At 37.2% G+C, this 14,127-nt stretch overlaps 1 protein-coding gene and 1 long non-coding RNA gene across 2 annotated transcripts in view; both read left to right on the plus strand.

Moving 5' to 3' along the window:
* Nucleotides 1-14,127, plus strand: part of LOC141398353 (uncharacterized) — a 285,059-nt gene that overhangs the window by 221,301 nt on the left and 49,631 nt on the right. The gene's annotated exons all lie outside the window — the stretch shown is intronic.
* Nucleotides 2,827-3,421, plus strand: LOC141396578 (uncharacterized). The gene is made up of 3 exons (XR_012411194.1): nucleotides 2,827-3,084; nucleotides 3,158-3,236; nucleotides 3,306-3,421. It is a non-coding gene; the product is annotated as an uncharacterized lncRNA (long non-coding RNA).

Consider the following 14,127-nt stretch of genomic DNA (forward strand, 5'->3'; position numbering starts at 1 on the left):
TATGTCACCAATAATAAGAAGCTCATTATGCAAACTGATTGAACATCATGGTAAGTCAGTAAATAAAATCGTTCCTACGGAAATTGGTGGGTTGTTACCGTCTAAAACTTGTTTTGATGTTGTTTTTAACTTAATTTTAGAGTATGGTCTAGTAAACAAAGTAGCAATGTGTTGGCCATCGCTGGCATAGATTGTCAATAGGTCGTTTTCGCGGACATTCCCTATTTAAAAAATTTACACTGTGCGTGGTCTCAAGTGGTACTGCAACCGAGGGACCGAGGGAATAGTCGAGTTTCCGATACCGAACTAGCGGGAACTTCAAATTTGGGAGTTATGTCCGCATTTGACGTAGGATATAACGCCCAGCATTTTATGTCTATGTTACGTGACTCCCAATGGGAGTCATGTCGTTTTCGTCAATTTATTTTTTTTGGCTTATTTCTAGTTTAACTACAACTGTCGGATTAATCTAAAAATTTTAGCGTAGAGAGATCTCGTTGCCCTGATTACGAAAATAGATCGTTTCTTGAAGGATGTCGAATATATTCGACTTTTAGCAATGTTTTTACATGGCAGAAATTATTTTTGACACTGAAAGGGTTAAGAAGCAATTCACGTTTAGATTTTAGACAAACATTTCCAGTTATACTATTGCAGCAGATGACATAAATGTATGCCCCAAGTCAAAAGCTTTTTGGCGGTATGTTAAAATTGCATATCGACACCAACATTTGTGAAGATCCCGACTAATAAGCGATGCAATAAAAATATAATTGATGATTTAAGAAAAGGTAACATAAAAGAAGTGCTAGCAACGCGGAACGTGACGGCTTGTTATAATATAAATAACGGAAAAAATACTCCGCACGGGAGCATGCAAAAAAAAAAACACACTTCAACAATTCTCAAACAACTGACTATATTTTTCACTTCTGTCGATTATATTTTCCAACCATTAAAATCACTTTGGATAATGGTAATTTCGTGAGGCTTTGACAATCTTAATATGTCTTTAATTTCTTCATAGAAGTTTTCTATTTCATCTTTGCTTTTGTCAGCTGTGGGATGGATGTGAATTATATTTATTTTTACTGGTTTTGTATCGAATTGTATGTTTGCTAAATGCTTGCTGTTTCATAAATTCTGTACCAATAACATTTGCTCTGTTCCAGAACCTGCAAGAAGCTACTATTTTTTACTACGATAACATTTTTTCCTTTATGTTATCGAAATAAATAGTAAAAATTAGTAGATTCTTGCAGTACTGGAACAGACCAATTTTTACATGGCAATAGTCAAACACAGCATTAATCAAAACCGTACCGTTGCCATCGGTTCATAAGCATAGACAACAACATTGGCGGGCCATCTGGTGTAGTTTATATTTCCTCCGCAAGAGTTTGTGTACGCCACTTGCGACCAAGTTCAAATTTTAACATTTTTTTCATCAAATATACCTACAAAACATAATGCCTGTTCCAGAACATGCAAGAACCTAAATCATTTTACTACAAAAACAATTTTTCCTTTATGTTATCGAAAAAATAGTAAAAATTAGTATATTCTTGCAGTTCTGCAACAGGCCAATAAATTCATGGACATGCACTGTCAAAGGTCCCATTGTAAACCATGCAAAAATAGTAGCTTTCGATCTGATATATGTATATGTATGTACATATTTCTAGTATGTTGCGAATACATTTTTATACCCTACACCACCCTGTGGTAAGAGTGTTATGTGTTAGTGCATTTGTATGTAACATGCCTAAGAACACGAGATAGACCCATAGTTCCTTCTAGGGATATGCATAGAATCTCTTTCTGAGTCGATTTATGCATGTCCGTCCGTCCGGTCGCATTTATTGTTCGATTTGGCTGAAAATTGGGGAAGATCATTTGTTTAGCCTAATGAACGATATTGCTTTTGGTGAAAATCGGTTCAGATTTGGATATAGCTCCCATCTATATATATAAAGTAGAAAAATGTTTGTACGTTTGTTTGTTTGAAGTTTATGGACTCAAAAACCGCTGAACCGATCTTCCTGAAAATTTCAGAGTATATCACTACATGGGCTGAAAGTAACATAGGCTATAAAAATTTCTGAAATTTCGCGTTGATCCGGAGATATAGCTTCAGAATCGGAGGTACCTCCAAAAATTTAGATTTTTTATGGAAATGTCTATAGAATGGTAACAGATAATGTCTCACAATTTTGGATGTGTGAAGGAATTTGGTCTAGAAATAAATTTGCCAAATTATATCGAAAATATATATTTTCGGCCTATTTCAGTTATTTTATGCATTATGTTCAATTTCAATGAAATTTGGAATGTGTGACGGAATTGGGCCTAGAAATAAATTTGCCAAATTATATTGAAATCGGTTCAGATCTGAATATTGCTCCCATATACATTTTCGTCCGATTTTTGGTATTTGGTGCACGAAAGACGTTATATATGTCCGATCTGAATGAAATTTGGAATGTGTGACGGAATTTGGTCTAGAAATAAGTGTGCCAAATAATATCAAAATCGGTTCAGATTTGGATATAGCTCCCATATATATTGTTGTCCGATTTTTGGTACTTGGTGCACGAAACACGTTATATATGTCCGATCTCATTGAAATATGGAATGTGTGACGGAATTTAATCTAGGAGTAAGTGTGCCAAATTTTATTGAAATCGGTTCGGATTTAGATATAGCTCCCATACATATTTTTGGCCGATTTTTGGTATTTGGTGCACGAAAGACGCTATGTATGTCTAATTTTGATGAAATTGTGTGATGAAATTGTGATGGTGTTTGGTCTAGAAATATCCCAATAGAAAATCGAGTCTTCGATGACATTTTCGTCGACGAATCGTTGATGAAATTTCCGAAATTGTCGTGCACGACACGATGCATGACAATTTCTTGCAATGTGTCACCAGAAAAAAAAAAAAACAAAAAATAATCAAACAAAATATGCTATGAAATAATTGTACACATATCTAGGAATTGTTAATATTTCAACACGACTGAAATCGGTCAAACATTGCAGTTTGAATTAAAAATTCGCAACATTTTTCTAAACAGCTGGAGGTAAGTGAGAAATAGAATGACTGACATACATATGAACCTTAAAATAATGATTTTCTTTGTTTCTTTAACATAGGCTGAAGCAATCAACATAGAATTTGAATTCTTTATTTTGAGTCTATTATAGTGGAACGCGATCGTGGAAACAATTAAAGGTAAGTGTATAAATGACATACATAAATGTATACATCCCAAGATTGCGCATAATGTTTTATTATTTGCAGATTTTGCCTAAAAAGTCTTGCTATCGTAGGAGTTGTTGTTAAATGGGGTCCTGGGCCTTTCTGGATTATAGACCACACTGCCGCGAAAATGCTTTTATATTATGTGGTAAATTTTTATATGTACATAAATGTTGTATTTTGTATGTTAATAAAAAAATGTTAAAAACATATGTATTTATGTATGTAAATAAAATCAGCTCAAGGAGGGTCGTTGGTGACAAACTACAAGACATTGTCTTCAAGAGGATCGTTAACGAAAAGTAGGGGTTTTGTCTTCGAAGTCGTCGTCAACGACAGCTTCGCTTACCCTGTCGCCCAAGTTGTCGTGCATGAATACTGGGACACTTGTGTGAAAAAGTCGTCAACGATCCCAAAGGGCTGTCTGCAAAGAGTCGTGAACGAATTGGAAATGTCGTGCACGATTCATCAATGTTGTCTTAAAGACACTTTCTACTGGGATATGTGCCAAATTATATCGTAATCTGTTCACATTTGGATTTAGCTCCCATATATATTTTACCTATTCACAGTGGTGTAGGGTATCATATAGTCGGCCCCGCCCGACTTTGATCCTTTCCTTACTGGTGTTTAAATAACGTTTGTCAGAGCACGGGAGCTCTTTGAAATTATTCCCCATCCACATGCCTTACTTTGCCATTAATAAAAAAAATCTTTTTTTATTTTAATTCTTCTATTATTTTTCAAGAAAGTGTTAAATAATAATAATAATGTGGTCGAAATAATTTCTGATAATCTTTAATGTTGCCACTTTTCAAAGTTCGGAAGGGGTAAAGTGTCAGAAACAATTGTTTTCTGTTTCTACTTTAGGCACTTGGCAAGCAACTGCAGATGATGATGATGAAGATGCTTGTGGCCAATGTTGTTGTTGTTAATAGTAATGTTAATTACAAAATGTAGTTGTGTCAAGTATTTGTGCTTGGGGTCATTAAAGGATGAGGGTTAGAGTGGATCCAAGTAGTGTTTGTAACTTCTATTAAATCAATTTTATTTGTTGTTGTTATACAACATTTCGTACTATAGTGGGAGGACAGTGTTTGTAAAATTTAAAATTTTGATAAAATTAAACATTACGTAAAAACGTATATATAATTTTAAGAACCTTTCCTAATGTGTGATGACAAATGACTTCTATATCAATTTTTCATCTCGATGTTTTTCATATGTATCAAAATTTTTCAGAACATTCATATTTCCAGCTTAAAAAACACAATTGTATACAAAACTTCTTTCAATGATTTTCTTTAAGCATGGACAAAAATTTTAATTTAACTTGCAGCCACTGTACAAGATTTTTGTAAATATTCGTCCTTAATACACTTGATTCTGAAAGTTATGAGGAGGTCGTTGATTTCTCCAACCAAAATATACAAACACCTATTGAGATGGCCAAAAACCTCGAAAGCTACAAAACTTTTACAAGAGTAGAGATTTTGCAAAATTTGTAATTGAGGTCGGTGGCTATTGAAAATGAATACAGGTTTGTTGTAATATTGTGTTAATTAGTTTTATTTCCTATAGGAAATAATATAAAAGTTTGCTGTTGTCTACGCGTGAGATATGATATTGAAGTGGTAAATCACAAAAGTATCTTATAATGCACTTGTACAAGGAACAGGCTGTCCAAAATTGGGACAGAACTACAGATGTTCGCTGGCACTTTGTATTCTTTCCCCCCGCTGTGGAGTTTTGGTTTTGACCCAAAAGTTTGTAATCGAAATAATGGTCGTAGACCTATATTTATACATACATATACATAAATCAATGTCTCACAGGCAAAGTCATTAAAAACGGTCTGTAACTTTCGCGAATTTGTTGCAAATGACACCATATTCTCTTGTCCGATAGGTACAAAAAATATAAACATAAAATTCACGAGTTTATAAAGAAAAACCAAAAATTGCAATAGTGTCAAAAGTTCCTGATATGCTCCGAAATGGCGCGATTTGAGAACAAATTGGTCCAGAACGTTTTGATAATGATTTTAAATTAGATTACAAAAAAAATAAAAATTTTAATGAAAAGCATGTTTGCTTGTTATAACAGATAAAATTAAAAAATGCAATACTGAACTTCAATGCATTTGGTGCGGAAACTTTTTTCGCGATAGAGAAAAAATTACACCTTATTTCATAATAGTTTTTCATGCTCTACACGGCTATGTGGTGGTATTTTCGATATTTGCAAAAAAGTGCAAAAAGTTATATCCCTAATGCACAGGGGTAGTGGTGTAGGACCTCACATGGTCTCGATTATATTAGAGTTGTATAATCTAGTTCATTTGAAAGATTTAGTTCAATAGCTCAGCTCTTTCAAGTGAACTAGTTCAGTAATCTAGTTCATAGTTCACTATCCAGTTCAATCATTCGGATCAGAATCGTTCACGGACTCTAGAATAGTATAATTAAACTACAAAAATATTACATTTAGATATTTTTATTATATTCGTAAAGAAAGATTTGCTCTGTTCCAGAACCTGCAAGAAGCTACTATTTTTTACTACGATGACATTTTTTCCTTTATGTTATCGGAAAAAATTGTAAAAATTAGTAGATTCTTGCAGTTCTGGAACAAACCAATTATGTTTGCATTAAATTTAGAAAAAAAAACGTCCTTCGAAAAAAATTGTAATTAGAATTTCATTTAAGTGGCTGGCAAAAAAATCTTATGTTGGGTGTATTTGTGTGAGTGTAGAAATTGTCACTGCGAAAAAAGCTTTGTGTATGTACCATGGCAGAACTACCAGGTAGTGGTATCACACCAGCTGATCGAATATGAAAAGTCAAATCCCTTTATAAAAAAATTATTTTTGTTGTAATTTCCCCAACAACATAAAGAAAGTTTTGACATAACATATTCAAAATTTTACGACGCCACTACCTGGTTAATTGTGCCATGGTATGTACCTACGCACAGAGGGGAAATTTGTGTTGAAAGTTGATCAAAAGCCCTAGAAAGATCATTTATAGTCGGATTGATATAAAATTTTGCACAAAGCCTATCTTCTGTACAAGGATTAGTCCTATAGAAAATAATGAAAATCGGTCCAGATTTGGATGCAGCTTCCATATATATTAGCATCTGATATGAGATAAATATGCACCAAAATCACTGAAATTTGACACATGCAACCTGAACTAGCCTAAAAAAACATTAAGCCAATTTTCAAACAAATCGGTACAGATGTATATATAGTCCCATATACATACATATATTTCATTCCAAATTTTATTTTTTGAAACTTACTTAAATTATTTTTTTCTCAATTCATATGAGAAAAGCCGTGAATGTTTCTGAATAATGCAAACATATTTGATAGGTGTTGGTTTAGTCTGATAAATAAGAGTCCCGGTTAGAAGGTGGAACAAAATTTAGTGTGGGTAAACCTTGCAATTCCATATAAATATATTTCATATTTTAGTTGAGAAAAATTAGATTTTTCGGAATGGCGCAAATATGCGCAATTTTTTATGATTGAATCTGATATTTGAGACTCAAGCGCATAAAACATTAGAAGAAACTATGGTCGGGAAACGACGGGGAAATAGACTTTTTCTCTATTGAAATTGTAGTAATCTTAAAAATTATCATAAAAAATTTTCATAAAGAGGATATGTATCACCATTATTAAAAAGCAAAGATGTAAAATCAATATAAACATTTTAAATGCTAATCTTGTTCGGTGACTGAACAAAAACAATAAATCTTGAAAAATATAAATTTTCGCGAAAATAATGTCATTTTAATGTTCACCTAATTTCTTAGTTTTCGAAAATTTACTTTTTGTTTTCAGTATGGCTGAGTTCAATCGACTGCTGCATTGGATTGGTTAATCTTACAAAGTCGAGGACGGTTATAGCAAATGTAGAAAAGAGTCTGGTTGCCGTTTATCAACATTTTTTTTCATAAAAAAACGATTTTCATATTTTGAGTTTTGAGCAACTTTAGGCCTATGTTTCCCCTCTGTGCTACGTTTCTTTTTATTTTTTCCTTTCTTCTATCCAAAATAAGGCACATTGAATAGGTAATGGATTCGATATATTGGGATATGTTATGTCAAAAATGTTATTTATGTAGAAAATACTTTCGTTACAGTGGGGGTTAACACTTCACATTGATCCAAAACATTAACAAAACACATGAAACACAAACACATGAATGACATGCTGAACTAGATTGTGAATCGTTCATTCATTGATCGTTCTTCGTGGATCTTTCGGTCGGCGCTCAGTGAGCTATTGAACTATAATGAACTATATCGACTGATCTAGTTCATACACTCTTTTCAATGAATTGTTCAACTGAACTAGTTCGTTCATGTACTATACAACTCTGCAACTTATTCGTAATTTATATTATCGTTTTACAGGAAGGTTGACGTAAACATCACAAATGATTATTACCCACTGTATTATAGCTGCATGCAGCAAAACGAAACATGAGCTACCTTGTTTCCAGATTCACTCCAGTTAATTACAGAATTGCCACAATCCTCATAAAAACAAAGTTTTTTAGCATCAGTCGCATCTGCGCTCCTGCCCCGACCGAAGATAAAGATGAACAGACCAATGATATATTCTATGAGCGAATGCTATATTACAGGTAGTTCAGCCCCTGCCTCATTGAAGTTTACATAAATATAAAACCTGGAAATTCCTTTTTAATAATTAAATTAATTGTAATTAGAATAATTGTAGCGAAAAAGTGAACAAATAAATCAAGGTTTGAGTATTTTGTCAGTTTCAAGCAATTTGGGCTCGATATAGCGTCTTTCGTCCGTTTGTCAGACAATCGAATTAGACCTGACCGGCTGTCTGTCTGGCTGGTGCGGACGATAACTCTTGAATGGTGCGAACTAAAAGAAGTTCGAAGTCCACTCCTTCGTGTACCTTTCTTACGAAAGATAACAAATTTTCGAACATTATGTGGTGGAAGATATAAAAATGGGTGCATCACAAGGCGGAATCATCTCGCCACTTTTATTCAAGAACTATGTACCTCTTAATACTACCTGAACGTCCAGATGGCGTTAAACTGGTATTATATGCGGACCTCTGCACCGTAATATAGAGCTGGCAAACTATCGATAGTCTGACTATCGTTTTGATCGCTGTCGTAATGCTTTGTTTATATCGGAATCCAAAAAAAATTGTTTCAAATTATTTACGACGTATAACCCAAAAAACATGGCCCAGATATACTTTGTTTTTCGACAGCAATCAAAACGATTGTCAGACCATCGATAGTTTTCTAGCTCTACCCTAATAGCCGAAACATACAGCTCTCACCACACGCAAAGAAAAGATATTGTAAAATCAATCATATTTTAAGAACAAAATTGTGTATTTTAAAAATCTGAAAATATATATTGTTGTTTCAACCATATATTTTGAGTCAGGAACCATAATGACCCAACTTTTTTTTGTTGGACCAAAAATATATATTTTTGGATTTTTACAATACACTATTTTGTTCTTAGAATATGATTGCTCCTACAATATCTCTTCTCTGTGCGCCCCAACGTTGACCGCAACAATTTTCACATGTTGGACTCAAGAAGTAAGGTGTCATTTAATACTAAAATCGGAGACATGGAAATTCCAACCGTACAAAACCAGAAGATCCTGGGGTTCATATTTGGCAACCTTCTTAAATTCTTCAAGCATGCCACTACTTGAAAGCGAAGGTTCAAGGCCAAAGCACAACCTGAGATAAGGACAAATTGGTTCTGTTGGCATCATATAAAGTCAATCTGTCCTACACTACACAATACCGGATACATGATTCAGAAGGTATATTCAGTGGAGATTGTTGCAATCCACCGCAAGCGGATGTGTCCTGATAACGAGTGTGGATCATCTGGATCAGGATACAGGATACATCTGGATCATAGTGGTACAGTATCCATCTCTTCGACACATCCGGAAGGATATCCGGCGATAGGGTACCTACATCCAGGAAATCATTCCATCGAACTTCGACCGGTTGTTGTTGTCGTTGGAGCAACACACATACATATGTTCGTTCGTGTAATATTTCAGTTATCAGTAGAGCGATTCTCTAACACATTTTTTGAGTTACCGACAAAAATCGGTAACATTAAACGCAAAAATATGCATGAAAAGTTCACATAAAAGTTGACAACACTGTTGCTATCGGTAGAACTTTACGACTACTTTTTATTGGTCGCTAACTTACCGAATAATATCGTTAACTAGCAATATTATGTAATTGTAATTGTTCCACAAACATCCCAGGCGGGACAGGGGAGACTTCTCTCATATCAAAGAGTGCACCCCGATTCATATTAGCTCAATGATATGGGACCTACTGTTTATCGCCGAGTCCGAACGGCGTGTCTAAGACACCACTTGTAGAGAAGTTGTACAAGGCTGAAATACTCAGAAAATGTCGCCAACATTACTGAGGGGTATTTTGCCACCGTTGAAAAGTGTTTGATGTTGACTGGCCGGGGAATCGAACCCACGACCTTTAGCGTGCAAGGCGGGTGTGCATACCATTGCACCACGGTGGCACCAGCAATATTATAAGCATTTTAATTTTACCGACGTTTGTCGGTAACTCAAAAAATGTGTTAGAGAATCGCACTACAGGCTCTGGTTCCTCTGTATCCATACTCAAGAATTCTGCAACCTTGACTGGTTGCGTCCATAAAGAATCAGGAGACAGGTGAGTGGGGTTAGCTGGGCAGCTAAGCAAATGCAGTATGTCATGTGGTTCCAATCCACATGCCGGGCATGCATGGCATCAATTCGGGTCCAATACGAATTGAGGCGGCTGCATCGTCCGGATCTTAACTGTGCTAAAACCACTAGTGTTTGCCTTGGCAGCTGGCGTTCTTCTGCTGCGATGGATGGAGGGTGGTCTCCACCACTGCATCTCTGTACAGCCTGCGCAACCATGCAGGTGTGAATGCTATCCAAGCCTGCCTGATAGTCTCGTTGATCTAGAGGTTCTCTTTTTTACCTTTGGACCTCTCTCTCTCTCTAGATTATGAAGATCTCTCTTGACGTACCTGGGTGGGGAAAGCTTTTCCATTAAATCGTGACAGGGATGCTCATTGCGATAACACCCAAGCAGGTACTGCATCGACAACATCTTGTTATGCTGACGCACAGGAAAACCTTCGCCTCCTCATGATGATGGTCTACTGGTGTCATGCGGAGGCACCCAGTTGCAGTCCTCAGGGCGGAATTCTGGCAGGTTTGAATCTTTTTCCACTGCGTAGCGTTAACATTTGCAAACCACGCTGGCGCCGCATAGCTTACCACATACCGGCCTATTGCGCTGTAAGAGGTCAACAGGGTTTCCTTGTCAGCACCCCAAGTGCTCCCGGCCAGCGACTTGAGGACCTTGTTCCTACTTCTGATCTTATCGCAAAAAGCTGTGGCTTGCGCGAACGACTTAAACCTGCTGTCGGACGTTCCACCCAATATTTTGGAATAGTTAGTGGTCGGAATCAGTACACCATCGACCAATATGTTCAGTGGAAGTCTCATTTCAGCCGCCCAAGTGGTGAACAGTGTGGTAGTGGATTTTGCGGCCGATATTTGCATATTCCGCAGATGGAAGAACTGTACTAGGTCAGCTATGTAGATATTTAACCTATCACATATGTCATCGACGATAGGACCCGACGCGAATATCGCACAATCATCCGCATACATTATAATCTCTATGCCGTCTGGAGGGTGTGGAATTTCAGAGAGATAGAGGTTAAACAGTTCCGGAGATGTCACCCCTACTTGGGGAACTCCCTGTTTCGGTCTACGGGTTTTATATTTCTTATCTCTGAATTCCACAAACGACTGGCATCCGCACATATATTTGATCACCCAACGTTTCAAACACGGCTGGAGAGTAGTCTTCTCTATATCCCCGAACAGCTTGGCATGGTTGACAGTATCGAAGGCCTTCAATAGGTCAAGAGCCACCATGACTGTTCGGTCGCACGGTGTGTTCTGGTTCAGTCCTCTACTGATATGTGTGGATATGGCGTCTAATGCTGTTGAAGTACTATGCATTTTCCGAAATCCATGTTGATGTTGGGCAACTACAAAAGAGATTCTCATCGTGGCACACTCCTCTTCGCCCTATTACTCTCGGGTTGCTCTATGAACTGCCGGTTAAAATAACACGCGCACCTCTTTGGGTGAGTTACTGTCACTCCGTTGAAAGTAACAGCCGTTCTGTCATCCTTCTTTCCCGGATTCGAGAGTGATTAAATCGTTGCCCACAATTTACTTAATCCTGTAGCAATGTTGCATTGCTTCAGGTGATCTAGCCACTTTTTCCGTTTATGTTCGCCTACACGCAGAAAAAAATCAGCAAACACATAATGTGTTTGGATGCAAATATAAAATATGTTTGGATCCAAACATATTTTAAGTTATAACATATATTTTTATGTTAGAACATATATATGTTTGCTGCAAAATATGTTAGAGATACAGTTTTTTTCCTCCGTGTACTATCGTGTTGACTTCAAGAGTAAGCTCTCTAACTCTCGGGTCTTCAGGGTTCGAACGGCGAAGCTCATCACGCTCATTTGCTAGTCCCGTTGGGAAATGTGGTCTTATTTCGGGTATTCGACCAGCAGGTATGTAGCGAACGGTTGCTGCAGTGATGATGTTCTGGAAAGTTCTCTCAGCTACCCGAGGATCTGAGGGGATGGGCAGCTCTCTGAAGCGGTGATTGGTAAAATCTCAGAACCCTTGCCAATCTGCTTTCGCATGGTTGAGGAAAGTACGGCGTTCAGAGGTTAGGAACTAGGGAGGTGGTCCCAGCCAAGAAAAATTACGGGTTGCCAGGTAACATAACGTGGTGCCACAATGGTGATATCTGGCGAGCTGTGGCAATCCCCTCTAATCCTCGTGGGAGCGTCTTCATGCAACGTGCAAAACGTGGAGCTATTAATTTGCTTGGCCAGCGCTGTACCCCTCTGGTCATTACCTAGGACGGAAATGCCAAAGCTCATGATGAGCTTTGAAATCCCCTAGCACCAGACGGTTATTGCCCTTTAAAAGCGAACTAATATGGGGCATATAACGCCGGACAAAGCTATTCATCGGCGGTATGTATACATTAAGCAACTCTATCTTGGCAGTACCACACTTTACTGCTACCACCATACATTCCATGTATGGACCACTAGAGTCAAGCTCAAGCGAGATACGGGTTTGTACTGGACAGACTGGTGTATTAGGAAGGCAAGTCCTCCTCCGCTTCTTGTGCGATCCTTCCGGAAAATGTTGTAACCATCACAACGTTGTAAGCTACAGGTGGCGGTGAGCTTTGTTTCCGGGATCGCGGCGACCACAATATGGATAGGTAAGTTGACTTTCAATTAATCGATTAATCGACTTTTTGCAGTCAAAAGTCTAAAAATCTTAGTCGACGTTTGTCTGGAGGGAAATCGCACAAACGATTATCTTGTGATCGATTTTCGAGTTTGCATATTGATTGTTGGCTTGGCGGTTTTACAGTTGCAAACGAAATCTCGACAAATGATCGATTATAAACGATTTTCTGCGATTATGAAAAAGTGGAAAGTGAAATAATCGCCAGACCAAAAAATCCCATTTTTAGTTTTAGAACAAAACCGAAGAGTCGAAAAATTGACTATTGATTACCATTTCCTAGGCCACGTTGTTTTTTTTCGACTCGTAAAATCTTCAATTTCGGTGACGTAATTGCGGATACCGTTGCAATTGAATTGCATGAATGAGGCATTTCAGGGCCGCTGAACAACAACTTGTGGCAGCAAGCATCATCGACTAAGGCCAGAGCACCCTCGGAAATGCACCCACTCCATACATCCATTACTTCTCACCAATACTAACTGGTGATGGATGCCGATCTGGCAAACGGAACAGATCCATACTGGCCCGGGGTTCATCTCAATCCCGGCTTGGAGCAAAAGAGTTCGTAGCAGGCATTCCGGCTTAATTGTTGAGGTGACGGCCCCTGGTCGAAGATTCCTCCGAGTCAATTATATAAATTCGTTTTGATAACCTCTACCATAGTATGCAGGGTATATATACTAAGTTTGTTTTTTCTGTTTGTAGCACATCGATCTTAACATTTGCGACCATATGAGTATATTTATTCTTGATCAGGATAAAATTCTAAGACGATATAGCCATATTTGTCTTTTGTAATCACTCTAGCGTCCGCAATAATTGAAATAGAACGCTAAAATTTTGCACCCGAGTATCTTTTTCCATAGATAGGAGAAGTATGAAGATGGTTCACCTTTGGTATATAAGTTCGCCCTTATTTATAGCCCCCATATAACCGTACTACCCGATTTCGGTATTTTGAGAATTTTAGCTACAATTTTTAACCGAGCTAGCTGTAATTTGACACTTTAGGTTCTCAGAGGTCTCGAAACTCCTCCATTAAAAATCGTCCACATAGTTCCATGTTTTGGTGTACCGCCCATATAAAGGTTCCAACAGATTGAAGAAATTTTTAGATATATTTTAGGCATGTGCGTGAAAATAGATACATATTTAACTAGCGAAGACATCAACCTGCGACGACCCAAATAAGTTGTATAACAAATACGTTTTGTGTAGTATGACAGTCAGAACTGCATCTAACAAAATTTTAAAAACGTATAAAATATTTTTTTCTTAATGTTCCTATTATCGATTTCTAAGGACAATGCATATCCTGAAAGGATATTGGATGACCTATCCAGCACCACCTTCCATATCCTCTAACTATTTTTAGTTTTCGAATTATGTGCAGTTTTCTAAAGCGATATTTAAAAATGACC

Source organism: Musca autumnalis, unplaced genomic scaffold (genome assembly GCF_047663935.1).
Source record: "Musca autumnalis isolate F117 unplaced genomic scaffold, ASM4766393v1 scaffold_3, whole genome shotgun sequence".
Lineage (NCBI taxonomy): Eukaryota > Metazoa > Arthropoda > Insecta > Diptera > Muscidae > Musca > Musca autumnalis.